General features: G+C 41.8%; 1 protein-coding gene and 1 non-coding gene across 6 annotated transcripts in view; both read right to left on the bottom strand.

The window, feature by feature from the left end:
* The window catches only part of HERC1 (HECT and RLD domain containing E3 ubiquitin protein ligase family member 1), a 3,987,333-nt gene that overhangs the window by 2,526,843 nt on the left and 1,438,700 nt on the right, over positions 1–21,790 (bottom strand). The gene's annotated exons all lie outside the window — the stretch shown is intronic.
* LOC122807312 lies at positions 4,647–4,816 on the bottom strand. Its single transcript, XR_006365632.1, has one exon. It is a non-coding gene; the product is annotated as a U1 spliceosomal RNA (small nuclear RNA).

The raw sequence follows: 21,790 nt of genomic DNA, 5'->3' as shown, positions 1-21,790 counted from the left end.
GAGGGGGAAGAGGAGGAGGCAGGTAGTCACAGACTACTTGCCTTGTCCTGAAATGGAAGTTTCTGGGTTGGTGTCTGGGCAGGCCTGGAAGGTGGCTGCTGCTTTCTGGAACTCTTTTTGCCCCTAGCAGGAGGAGCAGAATGTTTTCTAATGAATTGGGTCTTAGTAGGATAATTTCTGTGGAATTTAGGAATTGGTGACACAAACAAATGTTTCAAGTCTTGTAGTTCTTCCTCCTTCTGTTGAAGGGTTTTGAAAAGTTCTGCCACTTGTGCCCCAAACAAGGAAGCATTGTCCAGGGGAGCATCTAGACGTTTAGCCCTGATATAATCAGGTAGGGGTTGGAGCCTCAACCAAGAGTACCTTCTGAGCACTGAGGCAGAAACTGCAAATTTGGCCGAGGCCTCTGCAGAATAACAGCATTTAATTGAGTGTCTTGTCACTTATGAGGACAAGGAGATCAGGTTAGAGATTTGTGACTTTGTAGCCGAATCAGGGAGATCTCCCAAGAGTTTTGAAGCCTGAGTCAAAAGGGCCAGGGAGTACTTAAGACATATGTATCTGGTAGCTGATGGTCCTAAATGCCAAACTGGCAGAGGTGTACACCTTCTTGCCAATTCTCTCTATAGTTTTGCTGTTCTTATCAGTAGGAAGGACAGAGGTAGAGGGACGCAGTCTGGAGGGTTTGTCTGCAGAGACAGAAATTATACCAGGATCTGCAACAGGGCACTTCACTAGAAATTTTGCCCCTTCTGGGACCTTATAAAATCTGTCAAGCCTTCTAGGAGCAGAGGGTTGGGAATCAAGATTTTTAGAAGCTGCAGAAAAGGCATCTAAGAAGGCTGGTAGGACTGGTGGAATGGCAGAAGGTGAAGGAGTATCCATTTGTAGGAGTTCATAATACCTCTTTTGGACTTCAGACATTTCTGTGGAGTCCCATTTGAAACACCCTCTCAACTGAGAGATGGTATCTCTAAAGATAAGTCCTCCTCTGGTGAGGCATATATCCTAGGAGGGGAAGGCATTTATGAACCATAAGACAGAGAATCCTCTGAACAGCAATCCTGATAACAGGAGGGGCAGCTTGAGGAAAAGTATCCATGGAAGGCCTAGGGCTGATAACAAGGCATTAAACAAACACTGAGAAAAGCTCGACAATCAGGCAAGCTCTGAGGAGGTGAAGAGAAGAAACAGGCAAGTCTCTCTAACAGTGAAAGGACAAGTCCATACCTTGGCCACAGAGGGAACGTCAGGTGGAAGAGGTGCAGCAGTAGGCTCAGGCCTGGTTACTTTGGTCTTTGGTTCTCTAGATAGATATTAAGGGCATGCAGATGGCTGTGAAGAGTCTTTGGGACAAAGGCCTGACAAATCGCGCAGGATGTATGGTTTTGGGTGGGCCCTAGGCAGAACAAACACAGGTCATGCTCACCCTTATATGGGATCTGACATCCACACCTACACTTTCCTCATGCAGTGACAAAAAATCTTTAAACTGCAGGATCCAACAGCAGAGATGGCAGTATGAGCTGACATTCGAATGGCAGCAGAGTAGTTCTGAGGAAGGTATGTGCAGATGTCACTTTTATGGCCCATGCACCCTACGGCCTACGTCAGACATCCCATGTACCTTGCAGTGACTAAAGCTTTTGTGTACTGGTCAGATGTTTGGGGTTATGAATACTGCAACATGAGAATAGAAAGACATTTATAATGACCCAAAGGCAAGCACACAGTGCACAAAGATCCCATTACTGTTGGTGAGTCTTGATACAGAGAAGGCATTCAATAGAGATAGCTGGGATTTTATGAATAGGGCTGCCAAAACTGAGAGATATGGCTCAATGTGGTTGTGTGTGTGTGTGTGTGTGTGTGTGTGTGTGTGTGACACTAACAGAATGATAATGATCTAAAGGGAAGCATAGTGCAAAAAGATCCCGTTATTGTTGGTTGGTCTTGATGCAGAGCAGGCATTCAATAGAGATAGCTGGGATTTTATGAATAGGGCAATGTCAGCATTTCTGTTTCTTGACAGAATAACTGGGTTAATTAGGAAGATATATGAAGGGTCCGACGCAAGATTCAATGTGGGATGGTTCTTCTCTGACAAGCTGGGTTTGAACAGAGGATCCAGGCAGAGGTGCCCTCTTTCTTCTTCACTATTTATCTTATACTTGAGCAACAAAACGCTGGTGAACCACTCGCTAAAGTTGTAGCAAAGAGAGTCAGCTGCATCCACGTGTAAATCCAATGAATTGTTTTATTGTAACACGACACAGAGAGCCAATAAATCCAATTACAATAGTATGAAGACAAATCTGGAGGTTGGAGCTTCATCAGAACAATTAACAAATTTAAAAGAGTCTATTTAAAGATAAATAAAGCTATATGTACAAACTAACTATTGCTTTAAGATAACAATGTATATGCAAACATGTATAATACCCAACATATAAAATGAAATGAATAATATCTAAATATAATATTATCAAAGACTAAAAAATTATTATTTAAAATATATATTATTAAATACTGTGTATTGTGTGATTCAACTGGTTGATGTTATTTTAATTTTTCAACATTAATACAGGTTTGACTGATATAAAATCATTTAAACCTGGTGGAGTCATCGCATCAGTGTATAACTGCCACCAGTATTCTTTGTAAGCCAATAAATTCTTTACATTTCCAGCCCTTGGATCCGCTTTAATAATATCTACAATGGCAAACTTAAAATAGTGTTGTTTGCCACTTGTATTAATGTGCCTATATAAAGCATTTTTTGTGTCTTCGGTTCTAATACTATATCCATGGGCATAAATTCTTTTCTTGAACTGTCTTTGTGTTCTCCCGATGTAATATGCAGGACAAGACATACATTTAGCCAGATATATTAGCATACTAGTACCACAATTTCCATTCCTAAATCTAATAATGGATTTGTGAACATTGTCTAATATAAGATTTTTATCTTCCAAAACGTGTCTGCATTGATTGCATGCCCCACATTTTCTAGTATGAGAATCATTCCCTTGTTTCATCTTACTACCACTTTCAAACAAGCATTTCAAATTTCTCCCCATTTTGTATACATATTGGGGTTTGTTTCCAAGAATGTTTATAATATCGGGCTCACTAAAAAATATATACCAGTTCCTGTTCATAATTGATTTCACCACCTGTGAATGTGGACCGTATTCAATAATACATGCTCTATTATATTTCTTAGTTCTCTTATCTTCTTTCATATTCTGTAGGTGACTTTCAGCCTTTGGTGTGATCTCACCACAAAACCCAAGAATTGGAATATATTGTTTTCCCCACTCTCCTATTACATATCTAGCAGTATCCAACATCATTTTCTCATCATAACCTCTTTCTCTAAATAAGTTCGTGATGAAATTAACCTCATCAATCATGTCCAAATATTCAGATGTCATTCTCAGTGCACGAACTAGTTGGCTTTTTTCAGTAGTTGCAGATTTATCTTATACTTAAGAGCCACCGTCAAAGAAAATAATGGACCCACAAATTTAAGGGTAGGTGGTGCAGCGGTAGCATTGTTGCCTCACAGCAAGAGGTTCTCCCGTTCAATTCTCGGCTGGAGTGCCTTCTGTGCGGAGTCTGCATGTCCTCCATATGGTTGAGTGGTATTCGAAAAACATGCGTAGAATGGGCGTGCCTTCGTTGAAGGTTGGGAGTCGAGCTGGCACCTCGGCAGCATAAAAAATCTACTGCCAATCATTAGCGGACCGGAGTTCAAAAGCCGAAAGAAGAACAACAGGTATGTTGCACAATAAAAAGTAGCCTTGCTTGCAGATGATATCATTTTGTATTTGATTAATCCAGATAAGAATTTTTCAGTGTTATGGAAAATTATGAGACAGTTTCTTTTTTTCAGGTTATAAAATAAATGAGGATAAAACAAAGGCTACAGTAGTAAACCATGTTCCCACATAAGAATTGGTTCAGTAATGCCCATATTTATGCGAAGACTAAATAGTTAGGTGTTTGAATTAAAAAGGATTCTATTAGAGCAACTAAGGATATGGAGCAAGAGACTAATTAAAAGATAATACAAAAAAGGAAGACACTGGAAGCTCCAGGTATAAGCAGTGAAAATGATTTTAGTCCCTTTAGTGCTGTATATAACTAACTATTAAAATGTCAGCAATTGAAATACAGAGTGCTGACAATCTGGGGGGGAAAAAAAAAGACTGAAAACACAGGAGAAGAGCAAATGTCGAAAATTGCTTTTCTCCTAAAAACTTGTTTTTGCAGAGAGGCAAGAAGCCCTATACACCCGTCAAACTTATATATACCAACTCCATGAGCTCCATACCTTGAAGTAAAGGGAATATTCTGAGAAGTGGTATCTTGGACTTAGTTTAAAGTCCAATCATTCAGCAATTCAGTCTCTGTATTTCAGGACTAACTCTAGCTTGTCCCAACTTTTCAAATGGTTACTACTGTATACAGGTCAGCCATATATATATATTTTTTTTATCAACCAGAAGAGAAGCTGTGGACCATAATTAATAAAGAGTTGAAGGAATTTATTTGGGAAGGAAAGAGGGCAAGAGTACATTGGGATAAGCGGTTTCTCCCCACAGAACAAGGTGGTTTAGGATTACAATTTGAAGAGATAATTTAGAGCTGCACAGATAAGGTTCATATACTATAAAGAATCCAGCTGAGTTTCCCACATTTGAGGAAATCAGTCACAGGGGTCAATTTAACCAAGGTGGGAAGGAAGAGCCTCACCCTGGGGAATCCACCTTCTAAATTGTTGTATTCCTCCTTCCTGCCAGGTAAGTATTGGTATGAGACCAACAGTTGACAAGTACCATAACAGAAAGTTAAAAAGAACTTTGTTGAAAGTTCAAGAGGGTGTGAAACATACCTCTCAACTGTACCGAACTCCTCAGTAAATACCAATTTTGAGGGCAAAATATTAGGGTGCTACGAATTCCTGAGTGGCCCCTTTAATTTCCGAATTTCCCTTTTTAAAAAAAAAAAAAAAAAAAAAAAAACCTGTTCCTGATCTCATTGCGTGCAGGGCGTGCGCGATAACGTCAGCACGAAGCAGGCAGACAGCCTGTCAAAATCTGAGCCAATGTCATTCATTACTTAATTTAACTTAACCGCCAGTCCACAGGTTTCAGGAAGTACGCAGCGCACAGCACTTAGTTCTTTCTTCCCCCGGCTCCTGCTCATAAAGGGAAGGTAAAAAAAAAAAGACTGCTACTGTTTACTTAATTCTGCATTAGCTGTATTGGAACAACTGTAAATCTGTTAACTTGTTCTTGTGATGAGTCTGCCCCAAAAGACTGTGGGGTGTGAGATCCCTTCATTATGTTTAAAACATTGTCGGCTGAATAGGAGGTGCCATTGAAGTGTCTGCCTTTAAGTTGTATTAGTTACCCAGAATTGAGAGGCATGTTCCAAGTAACGAAAACACAACTTGCGCATTGCAAATGGATATCGGATTGGTTTATTTTAATGCAAATTATTAATGCTCTGAATCTGTTTCTATGAACGCATTAGCGTGCCTTTTCAAGTTCAATTGCTTGTAGTTTGTAAACTGTCATAAATTTAGGAATGAACAGTCTTTCTTTTTCTCGCTGCACTTATTTATGTACACGATGATTCTTGGCATTCTTGCTGCACTTAAGAACAGTCTTTTTGCAATGATTCTCGCTGCACTTAAGAACAGTCTTTTTTACTTGTATGTAAACTGTTTGCGACTTAATTCTTTTCTCGCTGCACTTGGGAACAACAGTTGACTTATTTATGTATAGGTAACTGTGTGGCACTTTGCTGCATCGAAGTGTGTTGATTTCTTATGTGTACGAGAGAACGTGGAGATGCTTAAATAATCTGCAAGGCTGCTAGTTCCTTTGCTGCATTATTAAGGGCTCTATTATATGTATTTTTTCTCGCTGCACATCGAAGAGTGCTTGTGTGTGTGTGTGTGTGTGTGTCTGTGTGTATGTATGAGTAACACAGGGAATGACAGAATATGATCACAAGCAGTAAGATGAAGTAGAAAGGCTATGTTGAGTAGATATTTTATTTCTAAGGGAAACATTACAAAGTTAGCCACAGAAAGTATTATGGACAGGCCATCAGTTAATAATTAATTCTCATGTCATCACTCCTAGAGTGTAACTTTCCCCTAAAGCACTACAGCAATGTTAGTCCATGTTGGATAGTAACCAAAGGACAGAAACAGGACTTCAAATCAACATTACATTTCTAAAGGCAGAATTGTTCTACTCTCAGCCAAGTTCTTCTTGATGAGATTTATATCTTCATGAAGAAACATAAAAAGAGAATAAAACAGCATGCTGGTGAATTATAAGTGACATTTCCTACCTATGCACTTCTGATATTTCTTATCATTGTAATCAACTCAGAAATGCACTATGCTTACCTCAACAGCTGAGTAGCAAGAAAGTTATAGCCCATTGTCCTATTATCATATTATAAGGGAAATATCACAACTTTTAGTTTACTAGTGCAAAGCAGTGCTATTTCTCTTTTCTTTTTTTTTTTTGTCTGTAATCTGATGGACTAGAGAGCTTCTTTTTCAAAGCAGTTTTAACAAATAGCCTCTATAAAAGGGGCTCTACTGTGTGTTTTTTCTCGCCACACATTGAAGTGTGTTGATTGCGTAAGTTATATGTACGAGCAAAAGTGGAGATGCTTAAGGGCTTTGCAAGGCTACTAGTTCCTCTGCCATATTTTTAAGGGTTCTACTGTGTGTTTTTTCTCACCGCACATTGAAGTGTGTTGATTGCTTAAGTTATATGTACGAGTGAGAGAAAGTGGAGATGCTTAAGGACTCTGCAAGGCTGCTAGTTCTTTGCTGCATTATTAAGGGCTCTATTATGTGTTTTTTTCTCGCTGTACTTAGGAACAGTTTTTTTTATGTTAACTAACTGTTTACTGGGCTCGTTGAGACTGCTAGTTCCTGTATACGTAACGTAACTGTTTCCTGGGCTCGAGACTGCTAGTTCCTGTAACTGTTTACTGGGCTCAAGTTCTAATTAACAATATAAAAAAGAAAAAAAAAAAAAACCCAAAGGGATGCAAGATGAGGAAGGCCCATGAAACAAAATAGTAATAGTACTGAATGCATCTGCGTGTACGTAGCTTGCTTGTTTGTGAACTTTGCTACACAGCAAGCACTACGAATGAAGATCCTGTTGAATCGATTGTTGATGTGTTTCAGAGCCCCCATATGTTTATTCTGGTGAATGATGCAAGTTAAACTTGCTGTCTGATCTATTGTTCTACCATTCTGAGTCTGGCATGCTTAAGCTTGTAGAACTGTAAAATGAGATTTGTAAGAATCGATCAGGGAAGATTAGAAAAGACTGAGAAATGAGAATGCAAACATACAAATAAACAATGAGAGGATATGTATATGGCGCCAAAATAAGCAACAAGATCATGAAGTTCAGGATTTTTTTCATGGAGAAGAATTTCATAGTTATTTGTATCCCAAGTAGACTAGACAACAACTGCTGGAGTTGTGAATGGAAAGAAAGAGGTACCTGGGTTCTGGAAAAATGTTTTTAGGAATGTAACAAGTTGACAGATTTTAGAAATACTCTACAGGATACTTTGTCCCACATGTTGAGGAAGCAAATTCTTTTAACTATGGATAGGATTCTTTTCAGCTGGGATACAGAAACTGAATTACCTAGACATAGTAAGCCTCTACTAAGTTTAATGCTGTTGGCTGCCAAAAAAACAATTACTAGGAAGTGGAAATCAAAAGCAAAACAAACTGAAAAAATTGTTGAATGTTGCAAAGCAGATAAAAGAACTGAAGGTGGAAGTTTAGAAAGGGAAGGAGTAAACTACACAAAAACAAATGTAATACGTGGGAACAATACATCAAAATTACTGATGAGGAGGAGCGATTTTTCATGGAAGGCAAGGCTTGAACAGTCTATGTAATATTAAGTTGAATAATTGTTCAGACAAAAACATATCTTTACAATGAGTATAAAGAAAAAAATTGTAATGCTTGTTTTCTCTTACAATTGAATGTGGACTTGTGTCATTATCCAAAGAGTGATGTTAATGCATTTGTTCAAAACATAAAAAAGAAAAGGAATGCTTCTCAGACTTGGTTTCACAATGTTGGACTAAGTTTAAAAGCTATTTTTTGTGAGTTGAAACTGCTTGCTAACAAATTAATGATGTACACAAAGAACATTTATGCTGTACATAGTTGCTTGTTGCAATACCACCTCGGGCCTCCCTTAAACAGTGGACACTGGCCTAGTAGGACTAAACCAGTCAACAAAGATTAAATACAAATAGTATATGTGATATAGAGGGGCACAGCCATGGGAAGAGTGTCAATCACACTCCCAGATATCTATGGATACCTTGGCATAGGTGGTTCATCCCCAAAGTATGGTTGCACACCAGTCTACTGGATAAAAGGAGCAGACAGTCCATCCACTCTATATTTATTTATATTTTACAGGGGAATACAAATGGGAAAAGTGGCTGGTGGAAGCAACAACCACCCATTTTTGTTTTCTTTTCAGATCAGTTAACAAGACAAACTAGTGTAAAATGTTAATAGTTTCCAGAAGAGAGTTCCACCTGCAAACCCTGCAAGGAGCAATTCCCCTAGTACTTATGCTTCTGGAATAGGAATAAACTGCCAAAAGAAAAGATCAGGATAAAACATTAAGGAAGATCAGTGGAAACTAGTACTGCAAAACTGATTCAACTTGAAACACCTACTGTTACACTGTATGTACTCACAGAAGTATGCTATGTTTTCCACATAGATCACACTTGCAACAGTATTCAAGACTCAAGAAGATTACCAAGTCTATAAAGGGAGGTAGAAAAAAAAGTGTACCAGCCTCATGTCTGCATCTACAATCAATGAAATTTAGATACTAAGACACTGAAGGATGGCAATGCTAAACACTGCCCTGGTTCTGCAATGGCTATCACGCTTATGTTTGGAAAAGGTGAGAATGGAGGGCCAAGTAGCTGCCTTGTAAATATTCTGGGCAGAGACATTATTTAAAGAAGTCACTTCCTAGTAGTGTAGACTAGTCATGCCTTCCATAGCAGAAAGAAAATGCATTTACCCAGCCATTTTGAAACTGCCTTAGGACCGGTCTGCTTTGTTTCCCTAGAATAATGGAGATAAAAAGTACAGTTTTGTACCTACCATAAATGTAGATGTTCGAGGATCTCCATTGCTGCAGTCCTTACATATGGGTAGTCCGCTGTCCACAATCGGCCCGAATATCAAAGGGCTAGAACCGGCATTGGTCATCGGCGCCCAAGACTGACGTCAGTACGTGCCAGTACAAATGCGCATGACCGACGCCATATACTCAGTCTTTCTTGCCTCAGACGCCAGAATGCAAAAAACACCACCCAAAACCCAACCTAAAAAGGGGGAAGGAGGGAGGGAAAATTGGACTGCAGCAATGGAGATCCTCGAACATCTACATTTATGGTAGGTACAAAAAGTACAGTTTTGTACCTACCATAAATGTAGATGCTCGAAGATCCACATTGCTGCAGCCCTTACACTTGGGTAGTCCGCTGTCCTCGGTCGGCCCGAATATCAAAGTATTAGGCTGACGTCGGTCAAGGCGCTTAAGACTGACATCAGGACGTCAGGGTACAAATGCGCATGACCGATGTCATATCCTCAGTCTTTTCTTGCCCCAGATGTCAGAAGACCCTAAACAGAAAGGTCAAAACCAAAAGACAACAAAAAACAACCAACCACCCGTGTACAAACCATATGTACAATATATACAATATTCACAATATGTACAACCCAAACCACACAACCGCCTCTAACTACAGAGGGAAGGAGGGAGGGTAAATTGGACTGCAGCAATGTGGATCTTCGAACATCTACATTTATGGTAGGTACAAAACTGTACTATGTTCTTCATCTCACATTGCTGCAGTCCTTACACTTGGGTAGAATCCCAAAGCAGAGATAAGGGAGGATGGCAAAACTATAAAGCAGTAGGAGCTGCCAAAATGCCCTGTAAAATTGCAGTGGCAAAACCAGCCCTCGATTTAGAGTAAAGTGGAAGGTGATAATGCTTAGAGAAAGTATGCACTGAACTCCAAGTAGCTGCCTCCAAAATATCTTTAGTTGCCACCCCTCTTAAAAAAGCTGTAGAAGTGGCAGTAGCCCTAGTGGAATGAGGCCTAAGCCCAGCTGGAATCTCCTTACCATGATGGGAATAACAGAAAGCAATACAAAACCCAATCCACTTAGAAATAGTCTGTTTTGACACAGGCTTGCCCTGAGAACTCAAAGCAAAAGAAACAAATAACTGCTGAGACTGCCTGAACCCTTTAGTTCTGCTCAAATAATATCGCAACTGCCTGTGTATATCCAAAGTGTGCAAAATCTTTTCCCCTTTATTTTGGGGGTTTGCATAAAAAGTAGGCAAATGAATAGTTTGGTTTAAAGCCACACTAGAAACCACTTTAGGCATAAAGGAAGGATTAGTACGCAAAGATACCCTATCCTTATGGAAAATTAAGAAAGGCTCAACTGCCATAAGGGCCTGTAATTCAGAAACCCTTCTCGCAGAGGTAATGGCTAACAAAAAAGCAGTCTTCCATGATAAATATTTCAACTCAGCAGTAGCTGCAGGCTCAAAAGGTTGTAGAGTGAGTTTCTCCAACACAAAATTGAGATCCCAAGCAGGAGTAGGAGCTCTCCGTGGGGGTCTTATATTCTTTGCCCCTCTAAGGAATTGCTTAAACAAAGGATGAGAAAACAATGGTGGGTCACAGTCATAGTGAGCAGAAATTGCTGCAGCATGAATCTTAATAGAAGAGAAGGACAAACCTTTGTCCAGTAACTCAGTAAGATATTGAAGAGCCACACTTAAATTAGGCTTAGAAACATCAAATGCTTTTGCTGCACTCCAAAATAAAAATCTCTTCCATTTATCTGCGTACACTTTCCTTGTACTAGGCCTTCTGGCCTCCAAAATAACATTCAAAACTTGCTGTGGAAGCTGAGACCCTCCAGGGTTTAAAACAGAATATGCCAGGCCGTCAGGTGAAGAGAGTGAAGTTTGACATTGAGTAAATGACTGTTCTCCTGAGACAGCAGGTGTGGAATCGAAGGTAAAGGCCATGGAGGCTCCGTACCAGACTTCTCAGTAGTGGGTACCAGTGCTGTCGAGGCCAATCTGGAGCTATTAAAATCATCTTTGGCTTGTCCTGTCTGACCTTCAGAAGTACCTTTGGGAGGAGAGGCAGAGGTGGAAAGGCATACACATGAAGATTGCTCCAATTGAATGAAAGAGCATCCACTTTCCAAGCTGTGGGATGAAACCTTTTGTGCAAAACTTTGGCAGCTGGTAGTTTAGTGGAGAAGCGAACAGATCTATGTCTGGAGTTCCCCATGACACTGTCAATTTCTGAAATACATGAGGATCCAATTTCCACTCGTGGGGATCCATAATTTGTCTGCTCAACACATCTGCTAAGGAGTTCTGTGCTCCCGGCAGAAACCTTGCCTGAAGATTTAGCTGTAAACTGAGAGCAGTCTCCCACAAAATCATTGATTGTCTGCACAGAGGATAAGAATGTGTTCCCCCTTGCTTGTTGATGTACCACATGACAGTTGTGTTGTCTGTTAGAATCAACACCTGCCCTGGAAGAAGTAAATCCTTGAAAGCTATTAATGCAAATTGGACTGCTAACATCTCCTTCAAGTTGATATGTAGATGTAGAAGTCTGGCAGGCCACGTGTCTTGTATCCACTTTCCATTCAGATGAGCTCCCCAAGCTTTGTCTGAGGCATCTGTCGTTAGAATCTGACTCGCCTCTGGCTGGGTCACAGAGAGTCCCTTGTTTAGGTGACATTCCTGAGCCCACCACAAAAATTCCTTTTGAATGCAAGGTATTATCTGAATGACAGTGTCCATATCTTGGCAGTGCTGTGTCCATACATTTTTGAGATACCATTGTAGCTTCCTCATATGCAGTTTGGCATTGGGAAGCACCAGAATACAAGATGACATGAACCCCAAGGCTTGAAGGACTGTCCTTGCAGTCAGCCTGGACTGATGAGACAATTGATGGAAGTAAAGAGAAAGATTCTTTTGTTTGTCCGGGGTCAAAAGGCCATCTGGGATGCTGTATTCAGTCTCACACCCAGAAAGCACATGTCCTGAGAGGGTACTAGACTGGACTTTATTTCGTTCACAGAATACCCCAGGCATCTTAGCACTGCTATCACATAGTGTAAATGATGAAGAAGTTTGTCCTTTCCTTGAGCCAGAATCAGGCAATCGTCCAAATAAGGATAGATCTGTATTCCTCTTAGCCTGAAGAAAGCTATCACTGGAGCCAGAACCTTCGTGAACACTCTGGGCAGTAGATAAGCCAAAGGGCAATGCAGAGAACTGATAATGAGAAGTCCCAGCCCAAAACGTAGATACTTCCTGCAACTTAGCCTGATAGGAACATGAAGGTAAGCCTCCTTGAGATCCAGAGTCACCATCCAGTGATCTTTGCCCAGCAGAGGTAAAAGCTGTTGTAACGTCAACATTTTGAACTTGGGAATGTCCAGATAAGTGTTGAGGATAGATAAATCCAAAATTGGTCTCCACGTGTTCCCCTTCTTTGGTACTAGGAACAGGCGAGAATAAAATCCTAGGCCCACTTCTGGCAGAGGGACCGGTTGTATGGCCCCTATTTGGAGCAGCAGAGAAATTTGTTTGTGAGCCTCTATTCTTTGCTGAGGAGGAACGTCCGGCATGCCTTTGAAAGGAGGCAAGGTATGGAAATAAAACCTGTAACCTTGGTGTATGATGTCCAATACCCATTTGTCTTGGGTAATCAAACTCCAATTTTCCTGAAGAGTGCCAACCTTCCTCCCAAAGGTGCTGCCAGGCAAGAAGGATCTGGCAGCTGAAAAGGTAGGTCATTGGGCCTGTTTACGAAAGGACTGGCCCCTGCCCTCACCTGAAGATTGTGCAGGAGAACTCCCTGTTCTAGGTCTGAAGGAGCTCTGAGCTCTGCCCCTACCACGTCTAGATCTACCCCTAGACTGTGAATCATAAGAAGGGTGCGTCCAACCCTTAGCAGGCCAATTCCTACTAAACTTGGAGGCTGGACTTGCAAAAAATCTTTAACAGTCTGCATAGACTTAGCCTTGTCTTCCATTTTCTTCAAGACTGACTCCACAGGTGAACCAAACAACACATCAGACTGTAAAGGAGCATCCAAAATCCTTGTCTTAACATGTTCAGATAAATTCTGATCCCTCAGCCAGGCGTGCCTGCGAAGAACTGACCCAGTGGCAGCCACCCTAGACGAGGCTTGTATAGCATCAAAACCACATTGTAAAGAATGCTTACCCACCTGTTCAGAGACATGTACCAAATCTTGTAACTCCTTACACTCAATGCCTTCCGCCAGAGCATCTACCTTAGACTTCAGTTGAGAAAGAAGATAGTTTTGATATTTCAACATGTGAAACTGGCAATTCAAAGCCCTCATAGCTAAGGTGGAAGAAGTATAGACTTTCTTTCCCCATCTATCCAAAGCTCTGGCCTCTTTATCTGGAGGAACCGGATTTTTTACAACAGAGGCCTTGACACCCTTAGGTCCCTGACTAACAGTTTCTGGGTCCGCCCTAGGACTCTTATAAAGATATTTATGAGCCTCAGGCACCCTATAATACCTATCCGGTTTAACAGGAGCAGGAGGCAAAGAATCAGGATTAAGTGAAGCCTCCAAACACATCTTCCACAACATCCAGAACAGGAGGTATAGCCAAAGGCCTATGCTGGGGTAAAAGCAAAAATTCCCTAAGCCTTTTCCTGGAATCAGAGAAGTCCTGACCTTCCCACTTAAAATGTTCCCTCATGGAATGAAGAGTTTCTGAAAAAGAAAAATCCTCTGGAGGAGAAGCAGAAGGCGTGGAATCATCTGCATCAGAATCAGAATAAGGAGAGTACTCCTGCAAGTCTTCAGCCGAAGACTCTGAAACATCTGAAGCCTGCTCAAAACTCCCCAACTCTGGTTCCACCCTAGGCCTCTTATCTGGGGGGGGCAAAGAACCTCTAATCAAAGTAATTAAATCTTCTGCCATTTTAAGCATGTGCTTCTTGGGCACAGATCCTGAAGAACTAGGAGTGACACCAACAGAAGCTAAACCTGGCCTGCCTCTGGGAGAAGCCTTAGAAACAGAAGGAGAGGGCCTAACTACCCTAGGAAGGGAGGGGAGTACAGTAACCTGAGAAGCCCCTTCAGCCTGACCTGCCTCCTGAGAGGCCACATCCTGCAATAACAAAGTCTCCCCCTGGGCCTCCAGAGAAGCCTCCGGCGGAACCACCGGTTCCACTGACGCCTCTAAAGAACCGGCGTCCGGTACGGACGACTCTTCTTGCCTCGGCTTAGCTGCCTTGTCTTTACGCCTCTTCGAAGAAGCGGGCGTCGGAGCATCCGACGGCATGTTATAATTGCACCGCTTCCCAAAGACCAACCTGGCACAGTCTAACCTTCGCTTAATAGTGCGCTTATTGAACCTAGCACAAAAGCGACACCCAACAACGTCGTGTTCAGGCCCCAAACAAGGAATACACAAAGTATGATAATCTCTATGCGGTATTTGTTTCCCACAAGAAATACAGTTATTCACTTTTTCTGACATCCGGTAAACCACTGAGGCAAGAAAAAACTAAAATATTCCCCAACGGGGTACTTAGCTCACTTTGACTCGGTCTGAAACTCCGAATTCGAAAAATTTCAGAACGCCGAACGGCACTTGCAACGCTGCTTCTGCATCGGACCATGCGGCAAAAAAGACTGAGGATATGACGTCGGTCATGCGCATTTGTACCCTGACGTCCTGATGTCAGTCTTAAGCTCCTTGACCGACGTCAGCCTAATACTTTGATATTCGGGCCGACCGAGGACAGCGGACTACCCAAGTGTAAGGACTGCAGCAATGTGAGATGAAGAACATCTGTACTATGTTCTTCGTCTCCCATTGCTGCAGTCCTTACATATGGGTAGAATCCCAGAGCAACGGAAAAAAGGGAGGCTGGCCAACTAAATAGCATTAGGAGCTGCTAACATGCCCTGTAAGATTGCAGTGGCAAACCCAGCCCTAGACCTAGAATAAAGAGGTAAATGATAATGCTTTGTAAAGGTATGTACAGAACTCCAAGTAGCTGCTTCTAGAATGTCTTTAGTAGCTACCCCTCTCAAAAAAGCAGTAGAGGTGGCCGTAGCCCTAGTAGAATGAGGCCTGATCCCAACTGGAACATCCTTTCCATGATGAGAGTAACAAAAAGCAATACAATGGCCAATCCACTTGGAAATAGTTTGTTTCGAGACAGCTTTCCCTTGTGAAGTCATAGCAAAAGAAACAAATAATTGTTGAGATCTTCTGAACTCTTTGGTTCTGCTCAAATAATACCTTAACTGCCTATGTACATCCAAAGAATGCAAAACTTTTTCCCCTTTATTTTGGGGGTTAGCATAAAAAGTAGGCAAATGTATAGATTGGTTCAATGCCACATTAGAAATCACTTTAGGCATAAAAGTAGGATTAGTACGTAAGGAAACTCTGTCATTGTGAAAAATCAGAAAAGGTTCCACTGCCATGAGGGCCTGTAATTCAGATACCCGTCTAGCAGAAGTAACAGCCAACAAAAAAGCAGTCTTCCAAGACAACAACTTCAATTCAACTGTAGCTGCAGGTTCAAAAGGAGGCAGAGTCAGCTTTTCCAAAACAAAATTAAGATCCCAGGCAGGAGTAGGAGCTCTTTGTGGGGGTCTTATATTCTTTGCCCCTCTAAGAAACTGTTTAACCAATGGATGTGAAAACAAAGGAGGGTCACAATCATAGTGAGCAGAAATAGCTGCAGCATGCACTTTTACAGAAGAGAAGGACAAACCCTTGTCCAATAATACAGTCAAATATTGCAATGTACAACACAAATTAGGCAATTTGACATCAAAGCCTTTAGCAGAACTCCAAAGAAAAAATCTCTTCCATTTATCAGCATAAACCTTTCGAGTACTAGGTCGCCTGGCTTCCAAAATAACATCCAAAACTTGTTGAGGGAGCTGAAGGCCCTCCTTCTTTAAAACAGAATGCGCCAGGCTGTCAGGTGTAGGGATTGCACCCTGACATTGAGAAAATGATTGTTTTCCTGAGACAATAAGTGAGGAATCTGTGGTAATGGCCAAGGTGTCCCATGAATTAAGCTCCTCAACAGAGGGTACCAATGCTGACGAGGCCAATCCGGTGCTATAAGGATCATGCAAGGTTTGTCCCTCCTGACTTTCAACAGTACCTTTGGAAGAAGAGGCAAGGGAGGAAAAGCATACACGTGAAGGTTGCTCCAACTGAAGGATAGTGCATCTATTTTCCAGGCTGTTGGATGAAACAGCCTTGTGCAAAACAGTGGCAGTTGGAAATTCAGAGGAGAAGCGAACAGATCTATGTCTGGAGTTCCCCAAGCCATGGTCAACTGAAGAAATACCTGAGGGTCCAACTTCCATTCGTGAGGATCCACAATCTGTTTGCTCAGAACATTGTGTTGTCTGTTCGAATCAACACCAGTCCTGGTTGAAGTAGGCCCTTGAATGCTTCCAAAGCAAATTGAACTGCCAGCATCTCTTTCATGTTGATATGCAAGTGAAGTAGCTCTGGGGGCCAAAGGTCTTGAATCCATTTTCCTGTGAAATGAGCTCCCCAGGCTGACTCCGAGGCGTCTGTCGTTAATATCTGACTTGCCTCTGGTTGGGTCACAGAGAGTCCCTTGTTTAGGTGACATTCCTGAGCCCACCACACAAATTCTTTCTGAATGCAAGGCAGAATCTGAATGACAGTGTCCAAATCGTGGCTGTGTTGAGTCCAAACGCTTTTGAGATACCATTGCAGCTTCCTCATATGCAGTTTGGCATTGGGAAGTACTAGAATGCAAGATGCCATGAACCCCAAGGCTTGAAGGACTGTCCTTGCAGTCAGCCTGGACATCACTGATAACTGTTGGAAGTATAGGTGAAGATTTCTTTGTTTGTCCGGGGTAAGAAATGCCATCTGAGCAGCTGTGTTCAGTCTTACACCCAGAAAACACATCTCTTGTGAGGGTACATTTCGTTCACAGAATACCCTAGGCAACTTAAAACTGTCATTACATACTGCAGATGTTGAAGAAGTTCGTGCTTGCCCTGAGCCAGAATCAAACAGTCGTCCAGATAAGGATAAATTTGAATACCTTTTAGTTTGAGAAATGCTATTACTGGAGCCAGGACTTTTGTGAATACCCTGGGCGCAGTAGACAAGCCAAAGGGCAATGCAGAGAACTGATAATGCAAATTCCCACTCCGAAATCTCAGGAATTTCCTGCAACTGGGCCTGATAGGAATGTGAAGATAGGCTTCTTTGAGATCCAGAGTCACCATCCAGTGATCCTTGCCCAACATAGGTAACAGCTGTTGCAGTGTTAACATCTTGAATTTTGGAATTTCCAGAAAGGTGTTTAGAATGGACAAATCCAGAATCGGTCTCCAAGTATTTCCTTTCTTTGGCACTAAGAAAAGACGGGAATAAAACCCCGTGCCCCTTTCTGCAGAAGGTACTTCCTGTATTGCTCCCAACTGAAGCAGAGAAGAAATTTGTGCCCGTGCTTCCAGTCTTTGCTGACGAGGCACATCCGGCATACCTTTGAAAGGAGGGAATGTGTGAAAATAAAATTTGTAGCCTCGATTTATTATGTCCAATACCCATTTGTCTTGGGTAACCAAATGCCAATTCCTTTTGAAAAGTCCCAGTTTTCCTCCTAGAGGAGCTGCCAGCAAGGCAGAGTCCGGCAGCTGAAGACACAGGTCATTGGGTCTGTTTCCGAAAGGACTGACCCCTGCCCTCCCCAGCAGAAAGGGTAGAAGAACTCAAAGTCCTAGAAGTAACAGGGCCCTGAGAGGAAGCCCTACCTCTACCTCGCCTCGACCTGCCCCTAGATTGATAATCCGAAGAGGGGAAAGACCATCCCTTAGCAGGCCAATTTCTACTGAACTTAGGGGGCTGAACCTGTAAAAAGTCCTTAACCGTCTGCATAGACTTAGCTTTTTCCTCCATTTTTTTCAAAACTGACTCTACTGGAGGGCCAAAAAGAACATCAGATTGCAGAGGAGCATCCATAATTCGAGCCTTAACATGCTCTGACAAGGTCTGATCTTTAAGCCAGGCATGCCTGCGAACAACTGAACTAGTAGCAGCCACCCTGGAAGAAGCCTGTAAAGCATCAAAACCACACTGCAAAGAATGCTTACCAACTTGGTCAGAAGCATGCACTAAATCCTGAAGCTCCTTACATTCAATACCTTCAGCTAAAGCATCTACTTTACATTTCAATTGGCCCAGCAAATAATTTTGATACCTGAGCATATGAAACTGACAATTTAAAGCTCTCATAGCCAAAGTAGAAGAGGTATACGGTTTTTTACCCCACCTATCCAGGGCCCTAGCATCCTTGTCCAGAGGAACTGGATTCTTAACCACAGAAGCCCTAACACCTTTGGGGCCTTGAGTAATAGTTTCTGGATCAGCCCTAGGACTCTTATATAAGTACTTGTGAGCTTCCGGAACCCTGTAGTATCTATCTGGTTTAACCGGGGCAGGAGGCAGAGAATCTGGGTTAAGGGCAGCCTCAGAAAATACATCCTGAACAACATCCAGTACAGGAGGAATAGCCAAGGGCCTATGTTGAGGCAAAACAAGAATTCTCTTAGCCTTTTACGAGAATCAGAATAATCCTGGCCTTCCCATTTGAAATGTTCCCTCATGGAATGCAAAGTCTCAGAGAAAGAAAAATCTTCTGGAGGGGACGCAGAGGGAGTAGTATCGTCAGCCTCCGAATCAGAATAGGGAGGGAAATCCTGAAGTTCTTCCACAGAAGAATCTGACTCATTGGAAGACTGAACCAAACCCTCCAACTCTGTCCGTACCCTGGGCCTCTTCTCAGGGGGGGGGCATAGAACCCCTAATTAAAGTAATCAAATCTTCAGCCATCTTTAACATGTGCTTCCTAGGAGCTGGACCCTGGGGACTAGCACCAACAGGGGCAGACTTAGACTTAGAATGGCCTTTGCCTAGAGAAGGGGGAGGCCTAACTACCCTATGAGGGGAGGGAACCACCGACATCTGAGAAGCACCCTCAGCCTGGCCTAACACAGGAGAAGCCACTTCCTGTAGTAACAAAGGCTCCCCTTGAGACTCAGGTAAACTGTCAGAAGGAGCCGCTGAAGTATTCGGTGGTTCTACAGAACCGGCGTCCGGAGTGGACGACTCATCCTGTTTGGACCGCAAAGCCTTCTCTTTGCGTTTCTTAGAAGAACCAGGCGTCGGAGAATCCGACGGCATGTTGTAATTACAACGTTTACCAAACACAAGTTTAGCACAGTCCAACCGATGTTTAATAGTACGCTTGTTAAAAGTAGCACAAAAGCGACACCCAACCACGTCGTGCTCAGGCCCTAAACAAAGAATACAGAGTGAATGGTAATCCCTATGAGGAATCTGTTTCCCACAAGAAATACAGTTATTAACTTTTTCTGACATCCATCAATACTGAGGCAAGAAAAAGACAAAAGTGTCCCCAACGGGGTACTTAGCCCAACTTGGTCTCCGGTCTGAAACTCAAAAACCGACAATTCCAGAACGCCGAACGGCACTTGCAAAGGGCTGCTTCTGCTTAGGACCACGCAGCAAGAAAGACTGAGTATATGGCATCGGTCATGTGCATTTGTACTGGCACGTACTGACGTCAGTCTTGGGCGCCGATGACCGACGCCGGTTCTAGCCCTTTGGTATTCGGGCCGATTGTGGACAGCGGACTACCCATATGTAAGGACTGCAGCAATGGGAGACGAAGAACATCATAAGTTATGTGCTTACCATGACAGATTTGGATAAAGATGCACTGAAACTGCACGTCTTCATTCAGCTTAGTATTAAAACTTTCCCAGGCTACCAGTAACATCCCTTAATATATAATGCTCTGTTCTCTAGATGCCTCTCCAGATATCAGTGCACCACTCAATAATGATGAATATCAACACCAATAAATACATCAAAACCAATAACTCCACACCTCATCTGACAGAGACATGGAGAAAGAAGGTGGGCATGTTAACGAAGATGGAGCAGCTAATACAGATTTACCATTAACTACTTTCACATCTATGTGACACAGTCCATCGTCGTCAACGACTAGGACAAAGTCTCAAGCTCTTCTTTATGGATGGCCATCATCAAAACATACCAAGGGTGACTGGCTACAAAATAAGGCTAAGAACTAAAAATTAGATCAGTCTTGGACTATTTTGTGAAACTGTTCAGTGAATATCATTTAAGGATACACCTTGGAAAAAAGTTAAGAGAAGCAGCCACTTTTCTTGCAAAGCATGACACATGCACACCAAGCAAAGCTTTGTTGTATATCTCACAGCAAAACTTAAAGAAACAAAGTCCCATGGATAAAGTGATTTCAGCAATAATGGATTCTAAATGTTTGGAAGAAAATGAAACAACTGAGGCCTTTCAATTGATCTGGTTCTCACATCAATGAACTGTTCACAGGCATCCATACAATGCAATCCATATTTAGCCCTGTTAGAATAGTTAGGAAAGAATACAAATACTTTATTAAACTACGAACATATAGGGAAAAGACAGGTAAATTAATAGACTAATAAAGGTTCATTTCAGTGGCTAACCTTTCCTTCATGCTTGAGGCAATTTACAATGACTCTCTCTTCTTGTGAAAAACTAGGTAACAAGGTCTTCAATTCAGAAATTCTTCTAACAGAAGTTATAGCTATTTAAAAAGCATCTTCCAAGACAGATATTTCAAATCAGCTTTAGAAATGAGTGCAAATCAGGTTGTGTTAACTTTGTAAGCATGGAAAACAAATCCAGTAGAGGAATTGGTTCATATGGGTCCTTTGAAAGATAGCCGTATCTGAAATACACCCAGAAAGGCCTAAAACTCTCTTTAAAAAAAGCAAGTCAATAACTGTTAATTGTTGTGGCTTCCAATGGCAGTCAGGGGTACTTTAATGGAAAAATACTTAAAACTACATCAAAAAACTTGGGAAAGTGATCAAAATGGCAGACATGGGCTATAAAGAGACCTGACCCTTGAGAAGTAGTAAAAACAGAAACGTGCATCCATAAGCTCTACTATGTACCGAGTGTCAAGATAGAAGTGAGGATTTAGAAGGTTCTAGGTTGCTAAGAAGCAATACAGTGAGCAGCAAGTTGATTAGAGTTCTCACTGTGTGAAAACTGAGAAGATGATAAAAGTTAATGAAAGTTATAAATATGAGTAAAATTCACTTATAGACTACTAATTATATTGCCTAGACACCAGTAAAGAAGAAATCTAGAGAAAGTAAGAGAAAAAAAATATTCAGGAAACGTGAAGAAATTTAGGACCAGGAAGAATCTTGCAAGTGTTCATCCAAAAGCATTTCCAAGTTTCAGCTTTGGATGAAGAACTAATCAAATGCATACAAATGAACTCAGGAGGGTCCACAATAAGTGACACACTGAAGGAATATATAAAAATCAAATGACAAAAGGCAGTAAACCATAACAGAAGCTTTAAGAATCTCTTCAGACTGGCTAATAAAACTTCTGAAATCATAGGTTTAAATGAAGGCAAGACCAAATGAAGATGACAATTCCCAGAAGAACGATTTCAAAAACAGTAAAGTTACAAGA

The sequence above is a fragment of the Protopterus annectens genome, chromosome 7.part0 (assembly GCF_019279795.1).
Source record: "Protopterus annectens isolate FY-2018-M chromosome 7.part0, PAN1.0, whole genome shotgun sequence".
In the NCBI taxonomy this organism is placed as follows: domain Eukaryota; kingdom Metazoa; phylum Chordata; order Ceratodontiformes; family Protopteridae; genus Protopterus; species Protopterus annectens.
Note: the sequence above shows the minus strand (reverse complement) of the source record. Positions and strands in the feature narration are given on the sequence as shown.